Here is a 22,245-nt window from a genome sequence, read left to right as displayed (position 1 = left end):
CAAGATTTCAATAACTTTTTGATTATGCCAAAAAAATATTTAATTATTTGATGGTTTTTTTTTTTAATTTTCTGATCATATTTTGATATTTTAATTAAAATTTTGGTTTATTTAAAAAGATTAACAGACAGAGAAAAAAGACACAGAGTTTGCCAAAAACGCCAACTTTGCTGCCCTCTGGCGCCGATATATGGAGAAAATAATCAAATATTCTGAATATATTTAAATATAATTTGATTTATTTGAATATTTTGCCGAAAATATTCATTTCTTGATTATTTTGCAATTTAACGTGGAAAATTGTCATCAGTTTTATGCAAATATTTGATTAGGACCATTAAGATTCCTCAGAAATAGACTAGTCCCCTCGACAATTATGCTATCAATATCGTCTGCCATTCAGGCGAACTGCAAATTTGCATTACACCAATTATAACTTGTTAGTTTCAGGTGTAACTATTCTATTTGGTTTGGTGGAAAACTCTGAATTTCCTGGAAGCAATAGAAGACATTTTATTCAATATTCCCATTGATTTTGAATTCAACATTTCAGCAGTGCTCGCGAATACAGCGATTATCATTTGTGAAAATGATTCTTTTCCGCTCAGATACATGCCATGCTGATGATCTGCGATACAATTTATTTAACTGAGAAGAGCCTAAGTGGAGGAGTGAAAAAATGTTCTTTGAAATATATATGCTCGTCTTGGCTATTAATAGATCGCGAAGCATGATTGTGCAGATATAAATATAAACACTATCAAAAGGCGATACACATTTCTTTTCTGTCTCTGCTGGCGTCTGATCCTCTAATATCACTTTTCTATTTTGTCTGAATGTTTTCGGCTATCGCCCAGGGGAAGACTTTGAAATTTAAACTCAATATAATGTGGTCTAGATGCTCGTTCTTAATTAATTCGAGGCAGTTTTGCCCCGCAGAGGGTGTCTTCTGTGAGTGACAGAAGAGGCAAATTATGATGGCCAGAGAACGGAAATAAACCTTGCAATTTGCTATTGTAAACATCGTGGCAGTGCTTTAAATACAATTGGCGTTAGACATTTGGGCATAAACAAATCTTAAGCATTTTTCACGCACACACACTGCTCGTGTCTCTGAGAAAAGCATCAAACATGAAAATTTGTGATTGAATGGGAAGTACGACGAGTTTAAAAATACACACAGACGAGATGAACACTCCACAATTTAACTTTTATCTATCCATCAAATGCTGCTCATGCAATCAAATCCGATTTTATTGGCAATGTAGTCTATTGGTTTAACACTCTGTGGCAAAATTTGAGATACACTTCAATAGCCCGAGAGTGCGTATATAAAAGAGAACCACAAAATCACTGTCGCTGGGATGTTTAGAACAAAGACAAGTTTATGCAGACAGACAAGTGGTTTTCACGAGGGATTCCAATATTATTGTTGGCCTTTGTTTGCCCACGGATTCACGGGTGAAATTCCAGACAGAGAATTTCAGTGGTGGTTTTTTCACTGGCGAATCAAATTGATACTATTCATGCTATCTGAGAGAATCTCAAAATTAACCAACACTCGCTTCTTTCTCTCTGTCTCACTTCTTTTTTATATTTTGAATCCTTGGAATAAAATAGACGAAGATAATCAGACTATTTCTATTCGTTTTTTCTCTCTCACATCATCATATCGTCTCCGCTATATGTAATCTATTTTTTGCCCATATTTTTCCGCTGAAAAGAGATCATGAACTACATAGAGTGTGGATATCTGATGGAAACTTTAATTCTCCTCACTTCAGAAATTGTACATTTTATTCGCCCACGAAGCACCCTGTTGGAGTCGTGAGTTTATTTCATATCGCGCAGTGCACTTTTCCACGTGACGTCACAAATGATGACGGCACAAATTGATGGTGCGACTGAGCATTGACAGAAAAGCACCGCAGTGAGATGCTATAAATAAAATGTGTGTCGTGGAGGAATAGAAACAAGATCAGCATTGATGGAATTTCTTCTTGTAATTTGGGAAGAAAGTCATGTTTTCCTCCCATTTCTTCCTTATATCAACATTTTTTCCGTGACATTTGCCATTTTCCATGTCAAATTTACTGCCTGGACAGTTGCGAATTGTTTATGTCTATCTCACTGTATACACAAGGAATGCACAGGATAATGAAGTAAGAATGTGCATCATTTACAATCATAAAGATTAATGACACTGAGACGATCTTACATGGGAATCTACTTACACGAATACTTTGTTGATTTTTTAAAATGCTGAAAAGCGCATCTCAGAGATTTTTCAATAGTGAAACTCAGTTTCGTAAAGTTTTGATAGAATAAAAGCTTTTTAAAACTGTTAGTGTTTGGAATTATCATGCGAGCATCGTATCAAGCATGCATATGTATATATGTGCATATTTTAAAGTTTTAAAAGTTTCACAGCACTGAATGTGGACAAGTTGAATGCGAAAAAGGACTCTAATCACAACAACATTTTAAAGTGATTAACCGTGCGGATGACACGGAAAGCCCTTCGGGTGGTTCTCAAAGAGAGCGGTAAACATTCGAATGAATAAAATATTTTAATTAATTTAGAGAGCAAATATGAGTTCGCACTGTATATATATTGAGTCAAGGGGGAAATAGTACAGCTAAACGGTGTACATCGTCTTCCTTTGCACCATTTCTGTGGAGAATCACAGACACTTCCATAACTACAGTTGTGCTTTAAATATACGTTTTCCTTATTTTCTTCTCCTTTTCAAAGAATCATAACCTTAAATTTTGGAGTCTTTAACCTAAAAAGACGCAATTTTTGTTTTATTACTTTGAAAAAAAAAACTTACAGCGAAACAGTATTTAAGAAATATTTTAAGTTTTAGGCGGAAATTTCGATATGATTTAATTTTAATTCGCTCTTTTGGAAGAAAATAGTGTAAAAATTCTGAAAGTATTGCGATTTATTCACAATTATTTAAGCACTTCTGATTATAATATCTTCCCCTTGTTTTGAGTTAATTTTCGAGGGGAAACGGGAGTTTTCCGCTTAATTATCTTGAGACGTAATTGGCACAACACCCAAACATCTAATTTATAGGAAAAAGTTCCTAATTAGGAGATTCTCGGTGCCATTTGATGGCCCTCAGTGTGGCCAATTTCATGTTGTACACGTCGTAGGTTAAGATCCAGCCTTCTCTAGTGTTCTAGTGGTGAAATTTATCGGTCACCAAAGGAGAAAAATACACGAAAGGGTGGGATAGTGGTTGCTTGGCACGTTCTGTCGACGTGAAATTGAGGCACACGAGAGAGTATATGGAATTCCTTGTTCATCTTGGCATAGCTTTTCATCCATTTCATTAATAAATTGTACACGTGACTAGATGTCCATCCATCAAAATTATTACACCACCAGTTGCTTTTCCTTTTTCTCTCGCCTCTCATCGCATCCCAAATGAGCCGCACACACAACTCCTCTCAAGAGCCAAGAAGTGAGCATTAGGGTGATGGTGACCGGACGACTTTCAGCCACCAGGACGGACAGGATATTTATGAGAGCAGGGAAAATGCTCAGGCTACAATTATAGCCACTTTGAGAGCGTCAAATTGCAGCTGAGTAAGAAATCCACATTGATTTTCATGCATTGTTGTGCTCCCCTTTAAAATCCCACCACGCTCACTGGCATCAACTGCAATCGTCTCGAATTTTAATATATTTATTGCGTGACAGCATTTGTATTAAAATAAATTCATCGCGGGCAAAAAGGCGTTCTGCATTGCAACAAAGTGTCTGGGCGTGAAAGTGGGTCGATCTATAATTTGTGACTGTTTGCGCTTGAAAAACGGATGAGAGGCAAAATGATATGTGTTGAGTTAATCCTGACGGAGAGTGAAACGGTCTGGTTATTGAATTTTTCGGGGGTTTGATTTCCTCTCCAGGCCTTTTAGCATAACTTTTCACAAGCAGCGCGTGTCCCTTTTCCATTTTGCCCGCAATTTCAACCCCAGAGCGAATCACCAATGTCAGCTAGTCAGGCTCAATTACATATCTTTCCATAAGTAATGATGCAAATTTTTGCAAAAGTTGCAAAGTAATATTGTTATTCTTTATTATGATTGTTATGAGACACCAAGTGTCGCGTAAAAGTTCAAAGGAGCTTAAATAAATTCATCCTCTTGCGAGTCATGCTCCGCTCTTTAGCATCTTGACACTGGACTGTCGTTGGGGGAGTGAAAGCGATAAGGGAAAAGTGGCGAAACTTTCTCCACCACCATGGCGCTTGCAATTAATTTCCGTCTCCTGTGGGATACTTAAACTGAGTGTATTTGTCACACTTTGGCCCATTATTGAATAATTGAGCATGGCGTCTTTGCAGCGCGCCACTTCTTCGTTTTATTAGTAAAGTTTCGTGCACGGAATTTTGCTACAATATAATCACGCCAAGATCCAAAAGGATGAGCTGCAATTCACTCAAAATCCCTGCAATATATTTTATGCCATAAGTGAACATGAGAAAGATGCTCTTTGTTCTTGAATTTCATGCTGAATTGAGAATTTTCCCCCGCGAAGCAAACTTCACAGCGAAATTATTTACGTGCTCTGTGAAAATTCGAGCGTGCATCAAATATGATTTTGTAAAATTATTATTAGCCTCTAGTGGATCAAAATTGTTTAAAATTTATTCATCCACTCTTGCGTCACACAATTCACATGAAGAATATGTATTATAAATTAGCAATTTTGCATTAAATCACTCTCAGTGCCAAATTTGGGAGGTGTGAGAAAGTCTGCGTGGAAATTAGAAGCGATTGTCTGCAAGTCAAATGCGAAATTCATAATTCTACGGCTCATGTTCGTGAACATCTTGTCTGGGTGCAATAACAATGCTATTTTGGCAGGCGTCGATGGTGTGAGACTGTGAAATGATTTGCCAGCAACAGAGTGGCGCCCCAAATTTCCCCCCCAGACTTGACATGGAGCTCCTCAGTCTCTTGCCACGTCGCAAAGTCGTGCAGTGAGTGAAAAATGTCAACAATTGAGATCAACTATTCATACGCCAAAAAGCATTACACCTAATCCAATTGCTTCTGGTTGTTCTCATTTTCCTCCCCTTTTGAATTTGCACGTCGATCTCGCAAAGTCCACAGCATTGACTGTGTCGTGATGAGGTCACAGTACTTGAAACGGCGAGTGAGACACAAAATCTGCTTATCTATCTGATTGATACAAAACACAAACACTGAATGGTGCAGTATCAATAGATTCCAATTGAACTTATCAATGTATTACAGCTAATGTACATCAGCATTTCTATTATTACCCAGAACACGTACGCACTCTGGCCGACATGAACGATGTTAGGAACCACTCGTCCTTGCCAAACATAGCGCTTAACCACGAAAGTCTAATTGGCTTAGTACGCTCCATCAATAAAATGTTTTTATGAACGGGCCAATTAGAACGAATTTTCCACCTTTTCAACACTCCAAACTGCAATTATGTATACTCAAAAGATATTTATACTTTCTCAAGAGCAAAATCAAGTAACAAATCCGTTTACACTGCAAACAAAACGTGAAATAGCATTTCATTTTCCTATCTTTTTATTAGCAACTTGTTTGCTATAGTTTACTGGAGTACAATTGGAAAGTTTCTTATCAGCTTCGATGAGGGTAATAATAACAGCTATAAAGAGTAACGAAGAAGATCGAAAAGCCGTATTTTACGTTTAATAGTACTGGAAAAATACAGTGCTTTTAAAGTGGTGAAGATAAAAGCAAAAATTCCTTCAGAATGCAATGCCTTCTTGCTAAAACACATCAAATCTTCTCTGCTATCGTTAGGATGATTCGAAGCATTGCAATCAAAGGCTTTCAACCTTCCAAAGCATATGGAAGTTGAAAATATTCAATAAACAAATTCCTGGAACAGTTTTTCAATGGACAAAAAGAGAGCAAGTGCTGATGAAAGTCTTTTGTGCGGCGTATGAATTGTGAAAAATTGCTTGTTACCGAAAAAATGCCATTAGCAAATGACCGCTTTAAGACCAAATTATTTTTTGATTCACGTTATGTAAATACACTTAACCCCCGGCGAGGAAAAAAGGCGGCCCAAGCCAAAAGTCCTGTATTTCCAGTGATTGTTGATACACACTGGCGCGTAATTAAAACACCCCATGTGGGCAGAAAGCATACGGTATATATATATAGAAGCCCTATATATCTTGATGATATGTAGATTTGTTTATTGCTACTGAAAACAACAACACGACTAAACAAATAATTTTCCTGTGGCAATGTTTATCAATCAGCTGTTGGGTAGTTTTCGGTTGTGGAAAGCATAAGGCTTAATACAATTTTCCCATCAGACATCTTTCCTGAATTCCTGTACTGTGTATGTGTGTGTGTGTGCCAGAGCGTAATTGACAGGATGAAACAAGAGTGGCATCGTGACCCACCCACTCGACGCATCCTCACGATCCTGACAGATCCTTGAGAGGGCCGGAATTCAAAATCAGCCCTACACAGTGTGTGACATTTCGCTGAATCTATGTCAAAATATCGACGTGCGATTTTGAGAATCTGTGTCAGCCACGAGGACGAACCATTTAGAGATTCAAGGGTGTGGGGGGTGGGGGTGGACATACATATAGGCGGCACGATAAGAGGGTTCAAATGGGTCGGAAGCTCAAAATGGACTTGGATTAGAGAATTTAATTTTTGTTGCTTCTGCCTATTCTCTCCTTTTTGCCACCCCCCAGAGTCGCTATCTCTCCATTCTTTTGCCACTACTTATTTCGGGCTTAACTCCCCGATCCGAAAACAAACCCCACACTCCACCCCCTGAACGCCCGGAGCCTTTGTCCGGCCGGAAGGTTGGGGATATTGGGGAATTTTCCGTTTTAATATTGTCCAAATTGAAAGATACTCCATCATTCATGGCGATTGCTAAATGCTCTTTAATAGCACTCCACGCAAATTCAATTCCTTTCCAATTTAAACTTAATTAAGTGCTTGATATATTTTTACCTGTTCAAATTTCATCGTGCCACGTCCATTGACGCTTATCAAAGTCTATTGTGAGGTAACTTTCCTTTCAAGGGTTCTGACAAGCTGAGCGAGAGGGTGGAAATGGGATGGGGAAAAGAGCAATTTTAATGCTTTTATACGGTCAGTGAATACATAGGAAACACCTTTCCCATCGGAATATATTTCCTCCGCCTGTTTTCACTCAAACTCATCCCCGCAAAAAATTAAATTACCAATTGTCGGAGATATCGCGCGCAAAAGACAAGAAAGTCCCCTTAATCTTGTTAGAGGGTGCTTTTCGTCAGTGAATTTCATCGTTGGATGAGAAGTAGATTGACACGATTCAATGTTAGGTACTCTGTTATGGAAACAATTCACCTCGCACTCCAATACTAAACGAGCCAATCCCAAATTTCCAAACAGCACTTCCAACGCTAATTTATTCCGCCAAAGAGTAATTCTCCTGAATTATTGATTTCCCATAGAATTGCCAACACAGACGACGATATTTTATACACTCAACTTTATATAACATCATGTGAAGGGGATGAACTTAATTCCGCAGGAGGAATTTCTCAGATGGAGTCACATTAAATTGGTGGCACGGGAGAATTTCTCATAAAATAGTAATTTACATTTCCCTCCTAGAATGACTTGTCCACAGATGAGATATCAATTACTTATGGCACCTCTGCATAGACTAATGACGTCTTAGTTTAAAAATTAAGGACACTCACAGTGTGACACTCTCGTGATCAATTCTAGTTAGAAAATATTTAAATAAATAATGAGTTTTTTTCTATCTCTCTTTCTGTGGAATATTTTAACGCGGAGAAGCGCAAAAGACCTGTGAAATCGATAATTAAATGTCGGATACAGTTTTGCAAGCAAATGCAACTGGCTTTCGTTCGGCCACACCGCAATGGTGGTGGCTCTGCTTTCATTACACATAGAATAATCCTTATCCTATTAAATCCAACAGCCAGAAAATTAATATGATAAATGGGTGAGTTGGGTTCGGGTAAAAGGGATTTTGAGCGCGATTGTGTGTGTATTTTATGAATTTTCTCCTGTCGTAGTTAAGTTTTCGTAACTATTTTAATCCCTCAAATGGTCTCCTGAATGCAATGGCGCTCCTAACTCCCCTTTTGTCATCGATCCTGGGCACAGAAAAGGAGCGAAAAGTGTTCTGTCTATTGAACAACTATTCAGATCATTGAGATGCGAATGCGTGAAGGAGTGAATGTGGAGTGGAAAGCAGGACAAGGATGAACTCAGAGTGGGTGCAAGAATGAATTGCTTCCCCCGATGTGAGCAATAAAGAACCCAATGGGGGAACAAGGAGAGTGGATAAACGGATATCCGAAAGTCTGTGAAGCGAAAACAAACAGTGGGAAAAAAAGATGTGTGTGACCGGCAAACAGATTCTATTTCCATCTTTTCAATTCACCATTTTGCCATCCCCAATCGTGTCATCAACCTCCTTGCGTGCTCCATACTCCCTCCACCACCACCCCGTCCTGTCGACCTTTAATGAACGACAAGCAGCAATTTTTGCCACTCGTGCAAAATATCCTCATAAAACTTCGGGGCCATTGGATTTAAATATTCAATTGAAGCGCGATCCGCAGAAAAAAGACCATGGAAAATTTAACAACGCCATTCTCCAGAGTGCTCTTCACTCGATTATTGATATTTTGGCAATAATGGGCAAATTGCACCATTTCTTTTATTCATGATAGATCCAATGGATTTATCGAGTTTCTGTCACATTTTTTCGCCTAAAGTATTTTGTTCGAACTCTTTGAAAACTTTTCTCCTTTTTTTCAATTTCCTATACTTTCTGAGGCTCTTTTGTGGCACTCCTCAATGGAATTGGGAAGCTTAATTGGCTCACAAATTCTGTGAACGTAGACAGTTTTGCATGTTTCCCACGAAAAAGGATTATTTGAATGGTCACTTTTATCAGTCCCCTGAAATGCTTTTCACGTGTTTTTCCCTTTCCTCACCCATGTCATTGCCGCTCATTTCATTTTACATGCTAAATCGGCGTGAAATGAGTTTGAAGACAGATTGCTACATTGTAGATTTATCAATTGAGAGACTAAAATGATTTTTAAATTAATTTCTTGCAACTATGTTGTGGCAAATGATATTCTTCCGTTTTATTGTATTTATCTGCTAAATCTGCTTTAGCTTTTTCGCTCAATGCATACAATACGATTAAATACAATTACCAACAAGCACAGCACATAATAATAATAGAGATAAAAACTTGTGCCAAATGTTGCACTGCTTTTTACTCTTCATTGAACCACATAAGGAGCTTTTTTCTGCAACGTATGAAGCTTTTCGTTGGTGGAATTGAATTGTTTATCTCGCGTCTCAACATCAATGGAGATTGAATTGAAACTCAAATGACTTAGAGAGTCACAAATTCCAATTATACTCCCTCTCAAAAAAGGTATATTTGAAAAGGTGTAATATCACAATATATAAATATTGACTTAAAATCCTATTCATAGAGAATGCTTCATTCTTGGGCAATCACAGTTATCTTCTTGGGCACAGGCTTTATTTATTTTACGAAACTCTCCTCTTCTATTGACCGTCTTTTCAATTGACCACTCCCAAGAACAGTTTGAATCTTTTTTCGAGAGGACACACATGTGAAATGGTTTACTTTCTTGTCTGACTATCGTCCAGGACCCTTACCAATAACCATTTCAGCACAGCGTCTCCTGGCGTGAATAGCTGACGAGATCATGAGAATTTCACCCCCTGAATATGCTATATGACAGAATTATATTTAAATAGTTTATACGATTCATACGAAGGGTGGAAAATCCCAGACATTTCACTCCAGTGCGAGACTACATTGATTTTTCACAACATGGAGAGACCGCAATTGGGAAAAGTAATCATGGGATTTCAATGTTCCATATGTTGCTCCCCGATGCACGATCCACGGGGGAATCACACTCACACTTTCATCATGCACGGAACTTTGAATTAAATATTAAATAGGAAAAGTGTTGTGCACACAAAAGGAGGAGGTAACAACTGAAGCGTCTTGTTGAATTTACACTGCACAAAATCCACTCTTTTCCCTCCCATCAACACAATCCCATGAATAACACATTATACTTCCCGTAAAGATGCTTCTGGCTCACCAGGAAGAAGGTGAGCATCTCTGGGGAAACTACTTGTTGGCATTTTTCGCTTTTCATCGCACATGGACTCTGATGCAACAGCATTTGTTGGATCTCGGATTGTGTTGCGAAATGTGATAAATGTGTATTTCATGCAGTCATATGTGCACATTTATTGGAAATCTGAGGGGATATTTGAATTCACTGCAACAGAGCAATTCTCTCTGCTTAGATTGTATAATATCCTTAATACCTTATATATTGGATTATTTTGGTATTTAATTAATTCTAATATAAGTGCACGAGCAGGATTTGCTGTTTCATACAAGTGTGCATCATAAGCATAGGTAGTAATGCTCGTCAAATCCCACTTATGCGGTGTTGCACTGTTTAATTCAAATTCTAAATTTCAATTTTCATTGAAGAACATGCACATAAATATGCATTATTACATTTCTAATTGATTGCATTTCTAATATTGTGCATAATAATTTTTGAATAGATTTATTAATTAATATTATCTATTGTGTATTTCAGTTTTGTGCACAAATATGTTTTGTGTGTATAACTATACAATTAATGTATCAATTAATATTGAAATTTCAACAATTACATAGCTAATGAGCTCTCAAAAAGTACATAATAATATCAATAATACATCGGGTAATTTTATGACAATTGAAAGTGGATTTTAATTATGAGTAGTGATAATTTTACATGCAACATCTGTTATTGTTGAATAATACATTTTGTGTAGATTAAAAAAATATTACTATTTAATCTATAACCAATTTGAACTACAAATTTGCCCAGTTTATCCCACGGATAACTAGTCTTGCAAACAGAATTTTCACCAAAATTAAACATGTATGTGTATTTAAGAGAAAAATAAACACGGTAAGAGTTCATTTCACCGTTCAGCTAAATTGATACCCCGCGATTCTATGCGGAGAGAAACACCTCATTTTCATACAACGCGTGCAAAGAGAAGTGAGAAGGAAACATGATTCTATCATAAAAAGGTGTCTTTTTCACCTCATCCTCTCTAGTTTTATACACTTTTTTTGTATAAACATACTTAAGTATGCGTATACTTCAATTTATGAAAGTATATATGTATTATCTTACATTCTACGCACACATTATGTATCAACTACGCGCGTAATGTGTAGGAGAAGTAAGAAAGAAATGATGAGAATTCTGAGATAGCATAAGTGTTGGGGAAGAGAATAAGGTGAAGCTGTGTGAAGAGGTTGGCAGTCAATTTTTTCAATTACTTTAATGCTGTCTTCCGTGAAGCGCATAAGCTTTCATTTTCAGCTCACTTAAAGTGACATTGGTAAATTTAATCTTGCCCGTGTAAAAGGGAGTATTTTACCACACTTCAAAGGGGACTTTAAAACCCCAATTTTCGCATTGAAAAGGAAAATAAGAATTCTGATAGGATTACTTGAAGCCCATTTTAGACAATTTGTTTGCTATAAATTCTTGAAGTTTGACAAAAGTGCGTAAAAGGGTAGTTATTATACATGGTTTCGACGTATTTTGGGGGAATTTCTATGAATCTACGAACGCATTTGTAGACTTGAGATATCATGCGATTTTCTTCGCGAACTCTGACATTGTTAAGGGATTAAAGACAATGAGTGAAAGACACTTTTATCAGCTCAACGGCATTTAGAGCTTAAAGTCAAATTGTACAATTAGAAAATATTAATCTGGAAAATCTCTCTAGAGGGGTTTAATACAAATATAGCACGAAGATACAACCTACTTATCGTTGGATTACGGAAATATTTCCCCATCGCCAAGTGAGCTTGTGCGGCGAGGAAATTTAATTGAAATCTAAAGTGAGTGGAGGCTCTGGGAAGAATGAAAAAGTGAGACAAAAAAAGGGCGACACACCCTTCAGGCGAGGCTTTTCGTCTCTATGCTGTGAGCATATTCCATATATCATATTAACGCACACAGCAAAGCTCCGTCGTGGGTGAATATTACAAACATGATCCTCGATATATTGTAGGAATAGCTTGTGGGTCGGAAGTGTTGGTATATAATGAGAAGGAGCTAAAAGGAGCAACAATGGTTGATATGTATATAAATGTGACATCAATGGGAACTTACACTTAGTCAAGTTTCGCTGACGTCCACCGCTTTGTGTCCGCTTGAAGACTTCTTTAAAAGCTCGTGAGCTTTGAACTGCGCACTTGTCATCATTATTCCTTGATTCTCTTTCTCTCTCTCTCTTTCTCTTCTATTTTTTGGTCTAACTACTGCACTCCATTTCAAGTACTATCGTCATTACAATTTCATATACAACTCCTGTCTCTCTGTGGCCATGTGTGTAGACAAATCCACTTTTGGAAGGTGAGATTCTTGCACAACCTTTTTAGAGGTCTCTCCGCAGCTCATGCACTTTTAATTTCAATTTAATTTGTATGCTGGCTGTGGTGAGATTGGGGAGAGTGAATTTATTGTCGCTGCAACTTGCTTCTGTGCACTGGCTGTCCAGGGTGTGATGCAACTGATATCGTGGAAGCTTGGCGTGCTACAAAAATCACCAATCACATCCCGGTCAGACCGTGAAACTTGCGAAATGCGCCAATTTCATCGAGACAGAAACTGAATATCGATAAAAATCAGTGGTAAAGTCCCTCAGTCGTAATTGGGGTATAATTTCCTTTCCGATCACATATTGAGGAGCTCTTCATGCGACCAATAATAATGTCAAGGGGAAGCGCAGAGCCGAAGGTGGACTCTGACCAGCATAATTTTGCCAATAAAACTGGCCAAGACTAGTCAGCATTATATTGTTTCGTGATGTAATTTTCCACCTCAATATTAAATCCTAATACTATTAATTTAGCCCAATTTTCTATCTACTTTATCACTCAACCCTGAACTAAGAATCTCTCTTGCCTTCTCTCTATATATGTACATATTTTTCGTGGGCCGAAGAAATGCCGCCTTATGTATCACAGCGCTGTGCTAACTAAAAACATATTGCAAAAATCGATTTTTCCACGACGAGTGAAAAGGTCACAAAAAATTTATTACCACGCGCCATACTAAAGTTTTATTTAGTCGCAATTTGGGTATAAGAAGCCAAGAAGTTTCGGACATTGTATTTTTGGGTAAACTGAAAGTGAGAACATGCCGAAATGGTGAGACATCATCAGGGGGTGACCCCGAACATTCTACTGCTGGGGCGATGATGGTTTTGTTGCGACATCCCCAAACCCCCGATCGTACATTAATTCGACCACCAACATTTTTTATTACATCCAGCTTAATTCACTCTCGCCTGCACGCTTATTTTCTATTTTGTTGTTTGTCTCGCAATTATGCTTTATATATTGCGAATAAATAGGGAGAATAAATTTTGAGTGGATTAGACACTGCGAGCTTGGATGTGTGCAAAAGCACTCTCTGCCCATGATAAAGGGTAGTACATACCCCTTCGCCCACCCATCGAAGACCGAAGCATGATTGCTCGGAAACCGAACAATGTGGAATTATAACATTTTTATTGGAACAGTGACACGAAAGTGGAGGAAAATGGAAATATTCCTCAGCGTCTCAGCCATTTAATGTTTGGATTTATTGTCTGCTGTTGAATGAAACGAATTTCCATTCAATATCTCACTCACGTATCACTTGTAGCAACACAAATGTAATGTATGAATTTGCGATGATATACCACACTTTTTATTGTTACTGCGCCATGTTATTTGTGTCACAAATATTCTGCTTGTTTTGCCAAATGACTCCTTGTCGTCTATTAAAGACGCATTCCAGCGATTCTTGGAAAATTTATCGCCGATTAAAAAGACTTCATAAAATACCTATACAAAATATATATGTTCTCCCCTGTTTGCCACCATTTCTCTGCCATACAAATTGGCAGTGAAAATGAAGAAAAAGCTTGTTTGTTTTTTCCACCTTTCGTCGTGCCATTGATGGAAATATTTGTGATGTAAATTATTAATTTGCTGATTGCATTATTGATACGCAGAATACAACAGTGTGTGAGAGTTGAAAAGTATTCTCAGTGGGTGAGTTGGCTGCTGTAAATTTCCCGGAAAACCACACAGACCAGTTTCCCCATCAAATACACAGCACACACACTGCATTAAACATTAGCCTCCATTGCTCTGGGTGGAACAATAAATAGTTTGTGTACAATATAGAGAAATCTCTTCACTACTCGCAGGTTACATAATTAATTATCCGTGCCGCCAAATAAAATACAACAATTTGAGTTGCTATCCATTTCACTTAACACTGAGTGTTCGCCACACTTGGCAATTCCTGCTTACTCACTTCTTCAGGCTGAACCACCCTTAGTTCTTACTTCCTTCTTTTGCAAATTAGTGCCATTGCTCTTAATTTATTCATAAGAGAGCATATTCAAACGTGTTCCGCCATCGCATCTCGCCAACCTTTCTTTTTCCGCCATCCTCATCTCACCCTTGTGTGGAATATTTAAAATTTTTCATTACTATGTAATGTGTATAGAAAATAAACAAAGAGACGCCGCATATTCTCGCCACCGAGAATTCTGCATAAACATCTTATGGAGCTGATAAGGAGGGAGCAGAGAGAAAATAATTTTGCCATCGACGTTGTGTCGTCTCCAGGAAAATCCATAGAGTCTCAGAAATGCGATGGAAGAAAAAGGATCTACCAGAATAATAACAATCACAAGAGCACAAGATAAGTACATGTGAGAAGACACTCAAAATTAATAAGAAAATCCTGAGAAGAGCAGAGAAAGCTGAGATATTTTCGCCTCAGATGCTAAATGGTATCACAAACAGAAGCCTTTTCGAAGGATTCTCATACCTTGGGGACTCTCTCATTTCGTCAGTCAGGTAGATATTCCAAGGGGGAGATTATATGCCTTCAATCTGTACACTACTTCTGAACACATCCAAATTTGCCTGACACTTGACAAAAGAAGCACTTCTAAGACTCCCTCTGAGTTTTACACCACTTCTTGCTACATTATCTCCCCCTTGAGATATTGAAGGAGACTAAACAGCTCCATATCATGAACTCATGTTTTCTCCCTTTTTTTCTCCAAGAAAATCATCTGGGATAAGAGGTGGGATTGGACGTGAAAATGATACATATCGGAGGGCGAGGATTTTTCGCAAACAGAAAGCGTACACAAAATATTTCTAATGTGAAACTTGAAAGAAATCTCCAGTCAAGAGGCCTAATATAATGACATAGGCAGAGCAAATCTTTCCACTCTTGTTTGCGTTTCAGTCACAATTGATAAGAGCGCATGTTGAATTCGTCTGATGGACAAAACATACACGAAATTCGTCTGATTTCCACCACCAACACACTCATTGACCCTCTTAAATCTTATCGTGAGGAGTTGAAGGAGAAATCACACCCAGAGACAGTGATACGAATTGACTTCGATATTATTGAATAACATAATATTATTATTGCATTATCGCAAGACTGGCCATGTAAAGGGAGACGGGAAACTAGATTCCAGAGGCTCATAATTGGCCGATCAAATCGCACCAATCAATAACACTTCACGTCAAGTGGGATATAATGATTGCTCGTGAATTGTGATGACGAAGAAATTGTCAGTTTTTCCCGTGAAAAATACATGAGACAGAAACATTTCATGGTGGTCTTTGGCATTGTTTTCGTATTCATGAATTATAGTGTTGCTAAGTTTCTTTCGATTGACGCATGCAAGATGTGAGAATTGGAGCGCAACGCCAAATTGCGCAAGACACTTTAAAATGTAGCTATCATTAGTGATCAATTGTCACATTTGTTAGTTTCGCTAAATGTTCTAATTGGGAAGCTTTTCCATCATTATCTCACTTGTCACACTTAATTTCTTGCAAATTATTCCACAAAAACACTTGAAGAGCAAATGTCGCCTGCCTTCTCTCAATATTTGACGATGGCTGGTGTCTAATGGAGCGAGTAAATAGAAATTTCTTGTCTGGAAGATTACTTATTATCGAGTTATGTGAGACTATAGCGAGCTAGTGGCGTAGCTCAAAAGGGCGAATGGGTCAAGAAAGGCTCCAGACGATAAAAAGGCTTTAAAAATTTTACGTCTTACAGTTTAACGAAGTTCAATTTTTATGTCTTTTGCAAGAAAATGTATTAGAACAGGGAAAACACTCAATTTATTCAAAAGATTTGGGAAAATTACTTTGAATATTTAATACATTTGATATTTTAAATTAAAATTTAAACAAATTGCGTTGACTACGCCACTGATGCTCTCAGAATGGAAAACATTCATGAATATATCATAAAAATTCCTAGAATTGTCGAAAAGGGGAAATATTTCGATATTACGATAAGGAACTTCAGGGCAGAATATATAGATAAATATGGAATAAATATGTGGAATTGTTAATCAATATCAAGTTTCACATCTTGAAATTTGTCTCACTTGTTGTTAAGTATTTTCAAGTGTCAATTACACAGAATATTAATTATTTCATTGATTTTGCATACGTGTTTGTTTACACGATTTGGTATTTGTTTTGTGTATTTGTGATGATAAAAATATGTAAGAAAACGCGTGGTTTTTTTTATTTGAAAACTGGACTGATGACACATCGACGAAGTCGCGATGGAAATGTTTGACAGAAAATCCCTCAAATAGGTATAATGTTTCATTTTTCGTCATTCTCTTATCAGCGATTTAAAGAAGCTCAACTGTGGATTAAAAACAACCAGTGATTTTGGGCGTTTTTGCCAACAAAAAAAAACCGGCAACACACTTTCCGGAGTCAGAAATTATGCGGCAAGCGGAAAAACGAGCGCGTGATTTTTTCCTGGAATTCGCCACAAGAGCCCAACAAGACTGATGTTAATATTAATTTTAGATACAGCTGAGGAGATTGACTGTGATACCTGCTCAGAGCAGTCCATGATGGAGTATCAATTAGTCAATTAGGAATTTGGAACAGATCGATTTTCCGTCACCCGAGGAAATTCCAGGTAAATCTCTGACACCCACATTTTCGTCAATCACCACACAGTTTTCCCTCGCATTTTCACTGTCTTTCCAATGTCGCTGCAGCGAGTTGTTGTGGGCATTTCGATAATGCCACGGTCGGGGGAACGCAGCGAGGGTGCGAGATTGTGGCTGAACGGCATAAATTTCGTTTGTGTGTTTAATTGCCACTAAGGGAGCATGATTATTACGTATAGAGACTCGAGAGTTGTGTCGTATTTAATCAAGGAATACATGTCAGTTAATGCCTATCAATTTAGTATTCATGTACACAATCTCTCACACCATTGCATCCATTCATATCATCTACAATTAATTCATTTTGTCACCCACCAATTCTTGCTGCAACACCGCAACATTCATGCACAAGCTGAGATTGGCATTAAAGTTTCACTGGCGCTGGGAATTTAATATACCAACAATAATTACGCCAATCTTCTCAAGAATTCATCTGTGCTGTGCGCCACAAGAAATTATTTAACACCTCACAAATGAGCTCTTCTACACTTTCTGACACACTATAGACAGAATTGAGTGCAGTTCAAGTGGTTTAATGAAATATTTTCAAGAGAAAACAAGAACCTTTGAATCCGATTTTCTTGGAAATCAATCCTTTACTTCTCTTCTTGGAAGCGAAAGCTAGAAGTGAAGTGATACATAGAATTTTCCTCCAGACAATTAATGACATTCTTATTGATTAGAAGCTCCAAGAATTTCCTGTAATTTCAGTTCAAAACTATGGAAAATCTCTTAGAGAAAATCTAATTGAGAATCATGAAAACTTTTTCGGATTTATCGGCAATTCTGTGGATATCCTTCGATTCAACAGAACAGGAAAACTTTCAATGAAGTTGCAATGATTTCCATCCAGGATCAACAGAGCAACAAAGCACGTCTGCTGAACCGTTTTTCTGCACAATTTCCCAACTTTAGCACACTTTTTTTTGCTTCTGCAATAAAACTTTACGCTTTTGTCACTGCCATCTTCGTATTTGCACGATATCATTTCATCGTATTTTACTAAAATAATTCAATTACATTGTTTGATGCTGAGGAAAACACACAATCACCCAGTGGTATATATATAGCCATTGTTGAGGAAGAGCGAGAGAGTAAGTTTTCAGAGCGGCGACACGATTGGGATTAATTTAGCAGAGGATGTCTTTAACGCAGTTTCCGAGCTGCCGGGAAACTTTTCTGCAAATTACAACAATTCGCCGTAACACTCTGTAGTCCATCTTTAAGAGGAGCACTTCTGCAAACTCAATTAAAAGGGGATCTGGAGGATCTTATCAGTGTAGCGTGAGGTCTCTCGTGATATAGAGATATTCTTCAATTCACGTATCTCCGACGTAAATCCGCAACACCCAGTAAATCACTGATCATTTTTCTTGTGCCGCTTTTTTTGCGCGGAAAAACGCCAACAAAAAGTATGTGTTGGGGGAGAAAGCAAAAAACGTGACGGGAATTTGGAAAGATAATGTGAATAAGGCAGAAAGAAAAGGAAAAAAGCAAACTCACCTATATCTATCAATTAAAATAATATTGTAAGAGTCTGTCATTGTCGATGCAAATAATAAACCAAATTATATTACTGCAATTGATGAATTTTCTCGTACTAAATCATTGCGAAAGACAGAAACTTAAGGCAATCTGGTTAACGCGCGGGTCTGTGATAGATTAAACGGAAGCACAAAATGATAATGACGCGAAGCAATCGCAAGACTTAAAACATAAGTTCAATCAACAGACTTTGTGTGTCGCGCGGCGAACGTGGCACAAAACTTAGCATTGTCTCGTCCGAATTTAAACTGAAAACGATATTTTTGATATTTTGTGACAAAACCTCAAGTTTCCCCCTCCCCATCGAAACAAAACACTCTCATTGACGAGATTTCTGTTGGCAGAACCTTTTCCACACATCGCAAGTCGAATGGGTGCGAGTGGGATGGGTGATGGGACGTGTGTGGATTAGTATTGGTTTTAAATACCAATATTGATAAGGCGAGCGATAAGAAAAGTGTCGCGAGCAAAAAAGAGTGGGACACTTGAAGAGCTGACCAACCACAATGACATGAACTTTTTCACCTTCCTTTTCACTATTTTTATCACCTCCACACAGACGCGAGACCCCAGCGAAGTTTCCCATACTTTTCACTATGCTACAATTCCTCTCGCTCGACCTGAACTTTGTGCACAGAGAAAAAGTGTTTCGCATCAACTCAACAAACTCGACTCGACACAATATTTCCCATCTCCATACGATTGATTTGCAATGTAATTGAATTATTGAGCATTTTATGCTACGATGTGCTTTATTGTTCCGCATATTGAATATGCGCCATCGCGTTGATATTTTTCTGCTGCACAGTAATTGTATGTATTGTGTGACAGACTATAAAAAGACGACTGAGTGACGCAGAGCAAACATGAAGAAGGTATATGCGTTGTCTGGCGGCTATTCATGCAATGGCTTTTGATACTTGGCGATCTGATATTGATTTTGAGAGATTATTATTCCTTTGAAAGGAAAATTAATACCCTGACTTAATTACCATGTCTTTTGTTGAGAAAAGATCACTCTAGATTATTAACCATCACTAACGAGATGACAGAATGCAATTTCAACCTAATTATTCTCTAAATTCTTCTAGCGCAACTGATTAAAAAACCGTTTTGAAACTAATTGATACATTTTTTCGGATAAAAACTTAAATTTCTCTTGATTTATCCTTAAAAAAATCACAGTCAAAGTGGAACAAATTTTATTAATTGGCAGAATTAAGCATTTTGGTGGTTTTTACCAAATCAAAACGGATCAAATTATACGAAGATAAAACATAACCACAAAAATGTAGTTCAGATTTGAATAAAATATCAATTCTAAGAGTTTTTCCGCCAAATTTTGGGCTTCAAAGAGAATTGCAACAGTTGAAAATATAGTATATTTAAAATATTTTTTAAAATTGATTTAAATCTCTTAAATGTTGTTTTTTTTGGTTAAAAATATTGCTCCATAACTTTTTTAAATTTCTAAATTTTAATTTTAATTCAGCACTAATTTTTCGCTTGAACTGCTGAAAAATAGCATTTTTAGTATAAACTCTGCCTGATAATATCTCAAATTCCCCGTGATTTCTTCTGAGACTCTCGTTTTGTCTTCTTATGTTGTTTTAATTCTTTCCTGTCGTACATTTGTAGTAAACTTATGCTACTCTAAGGCCTACATTTTAAATGATTTTAAGGACTAAATGTAGACCGTCTGTCTACACATTTTGTACCTACAATGTAGATATTTCGGTAAGAAAAGCATCTGAGTGACTATAAACAGTTGAATACTGTGTTTGGCAACAACTCTCGAACCGAAACTTTCTGTTGTCAGTCAATCAGAACCTCCACTTTTACTTCTATGAACACATCAAAAAGCGTCAAATGCAAAGAAAGTTCACTTCAAATTTCAGACATGATTGAGCGGGTGAAGTGTAATTGGAAAAAAAATTGAATCAAGCACTCTGAAAGTTTGATAGTTAGTTAAACAAATCATAAATTACAAAATGCCCCCCAAGATTGTAATCAATTCCCCTCGGAAATATGCCGATGTGACGCTTGAGTGAACAACAAAGGGGCAGAACTCTCGCAGTGATTCTGTGGCTGTGGAGAATCAAATATAAAAACCTCCATTGACCATGGGTTTTATATTGAGGAATTCTCGCTCTTCTCTTTTGCACATGGGAAGTTTTTGGCGCAAAAAACTTCGTCACTCTATAAAGACGTTTTTACGACATTTTCATCAACTCTCCGATAGTTTGTGACATGGAAAGCTCGTGTGAATGCTGAGAAAGGGGGAAAAAAGGCGGCATTTGAGTGCAGAGAATTCTTTTTCTCAGAAGAAGAAAAATGCGGCATAGCATGAAATAGTTCACAGTTTCTGTCTCGGCGATGTTATTCTTGTATTTTATAAATAGTTAATTTCTATTCACTTTGATTAAAATTCACCTCACGACACATTAGCGACGCAATTTAAATAATAACGTATACAGAGTGTGAGCACAATTTTGGACAAATAAAAGTAACAAACCAAAAAGAGAACAAAACCGTATAAAACTCTGTCGCCGAACAGGGCCAGCAGATTCAGATAAATTATCCACGCACTGATTAGATGGGGTCTTTTCATTAAGGAGAAGGATGTGTTATTTTTAGCATCGTCGCTGGCGAAATCCGGAATAATAGTCGCTGTATTTCCTCAGGTTCTCCTCGGTCTCGTGCTTTTTTTCTCTTTCTCTCCTCCTCTGGTGCCTTTTTCTCTTGGAAACAACAGCACCACTATCGTTGGATCTTTCGGAGTCACCCAGAAACACTTCAACAGATACGGCTTAGCACAATATTATCACGTATCTCGATCGACCGGGGCGAAGGCTTTAGCACAGAAGTGAGGCTGAGGGAGAAATTTTGCCACAGACAACAACTTTATCAACTCTGGTGGTGAAATTAAGGGAAAACTTGGTGGTTACGATCCGATAGTGCGGCATTTCGCGTAGAGCAACCGCCACTTTCCGTGGTACTAGCGAGACTAACCGTCACTTTGCATGGTCTTCACTTGAGTATCGTATTTAGAGCTGCGCCTTCGGTGGTTGTAATTCTGATTCTCTCTCAATTGCTCGCACACTCTCGCATCTCCCAAAGTCCTTATCAAAGAGAGAATGAGAGAGAGAGAGAGCGAGAGAATGGCGAGGAAATGAGGGGAAAATGCTTCGCTCTCGTCAACCCTCGCTCAAAATTGAATTTTCCTTCAGCCAATTTTCAAACATGGGAATTTCCAATCTTCTAAGACTCCTCTTACCACTTTCATCTGGTCGTGAGGGAGAAGAAAAGAAAAGATTCCACGCGAGCGACGCGAGAGGCACCATTGAAAGTGCGATAATTCTGACGCTAAAAAGTGTATTTTCATCTTATACGTGCTGATATTTGCATACATAAACTATGTGTTGGGATTATGAATTGGAGCAAAAGTCATGAAAAGTGACTCAAAGAACAGCTGCATCTGAAGTTTAGCATCGTAAAACT

General features: G+C 37.7%; 1 protein-coding gene across 16 annotated transcripts in view; it reads right to left on the bottom strand.

Annotated features, from left to right (window-relative positions):
* Positions 1-21,742, bottom strand: part of LOC132261204 (potassium voltage-gated channel subfamily KQT member 1-like) — a 59,079-nt gene extending 37,337 nt beyond the window's left edge. For 10 of the 16 annotated variants that reach the window (XM_059759853.1, XM_059759852.1, XM_059759842.1 and 7 more), the window contains exons 1-2: positions 21,162-21,742; positions 12,291-12,714 (exon numbers count right to left, since the gene is read on the bottom strand). The gene's annotated coding sequence lies outside the window, so the exon portion shown is untranslated. The remainder of the gene's footprint in view (positions 1-12,290; positions 12,715-21,161) is intronic. The other 6 variants (XM_059759847.1, XM_059759844.1, XM_059759846.1 and 3 more) reach the window with 6 other exon arrangements.
* Positions 21,743-22,245: the final 503 nt, after the last annotated feature.

This window comes from Phlebotomus argentipes, unplaced genomic scaffold (assembly GCF_947086385.1).
Source record: "Phlebotomus argentipes unplaced genomic scaffold, Phlebotomus argentipes genome assembly scaffold_18, whole genome shotgun sequence".
Lineage (NCBI taxonomy): Eukaryota > Metazoa > Arthropoda > Insecta > Diptera > Psychodidae > Phlebotomus > Phlebotomus argentipes.
The sequence above is the reverse complement of the archived record's forward strand: the minus strand, read 5'-3'. Positions and strand labels throughout refer to the sequence as shown.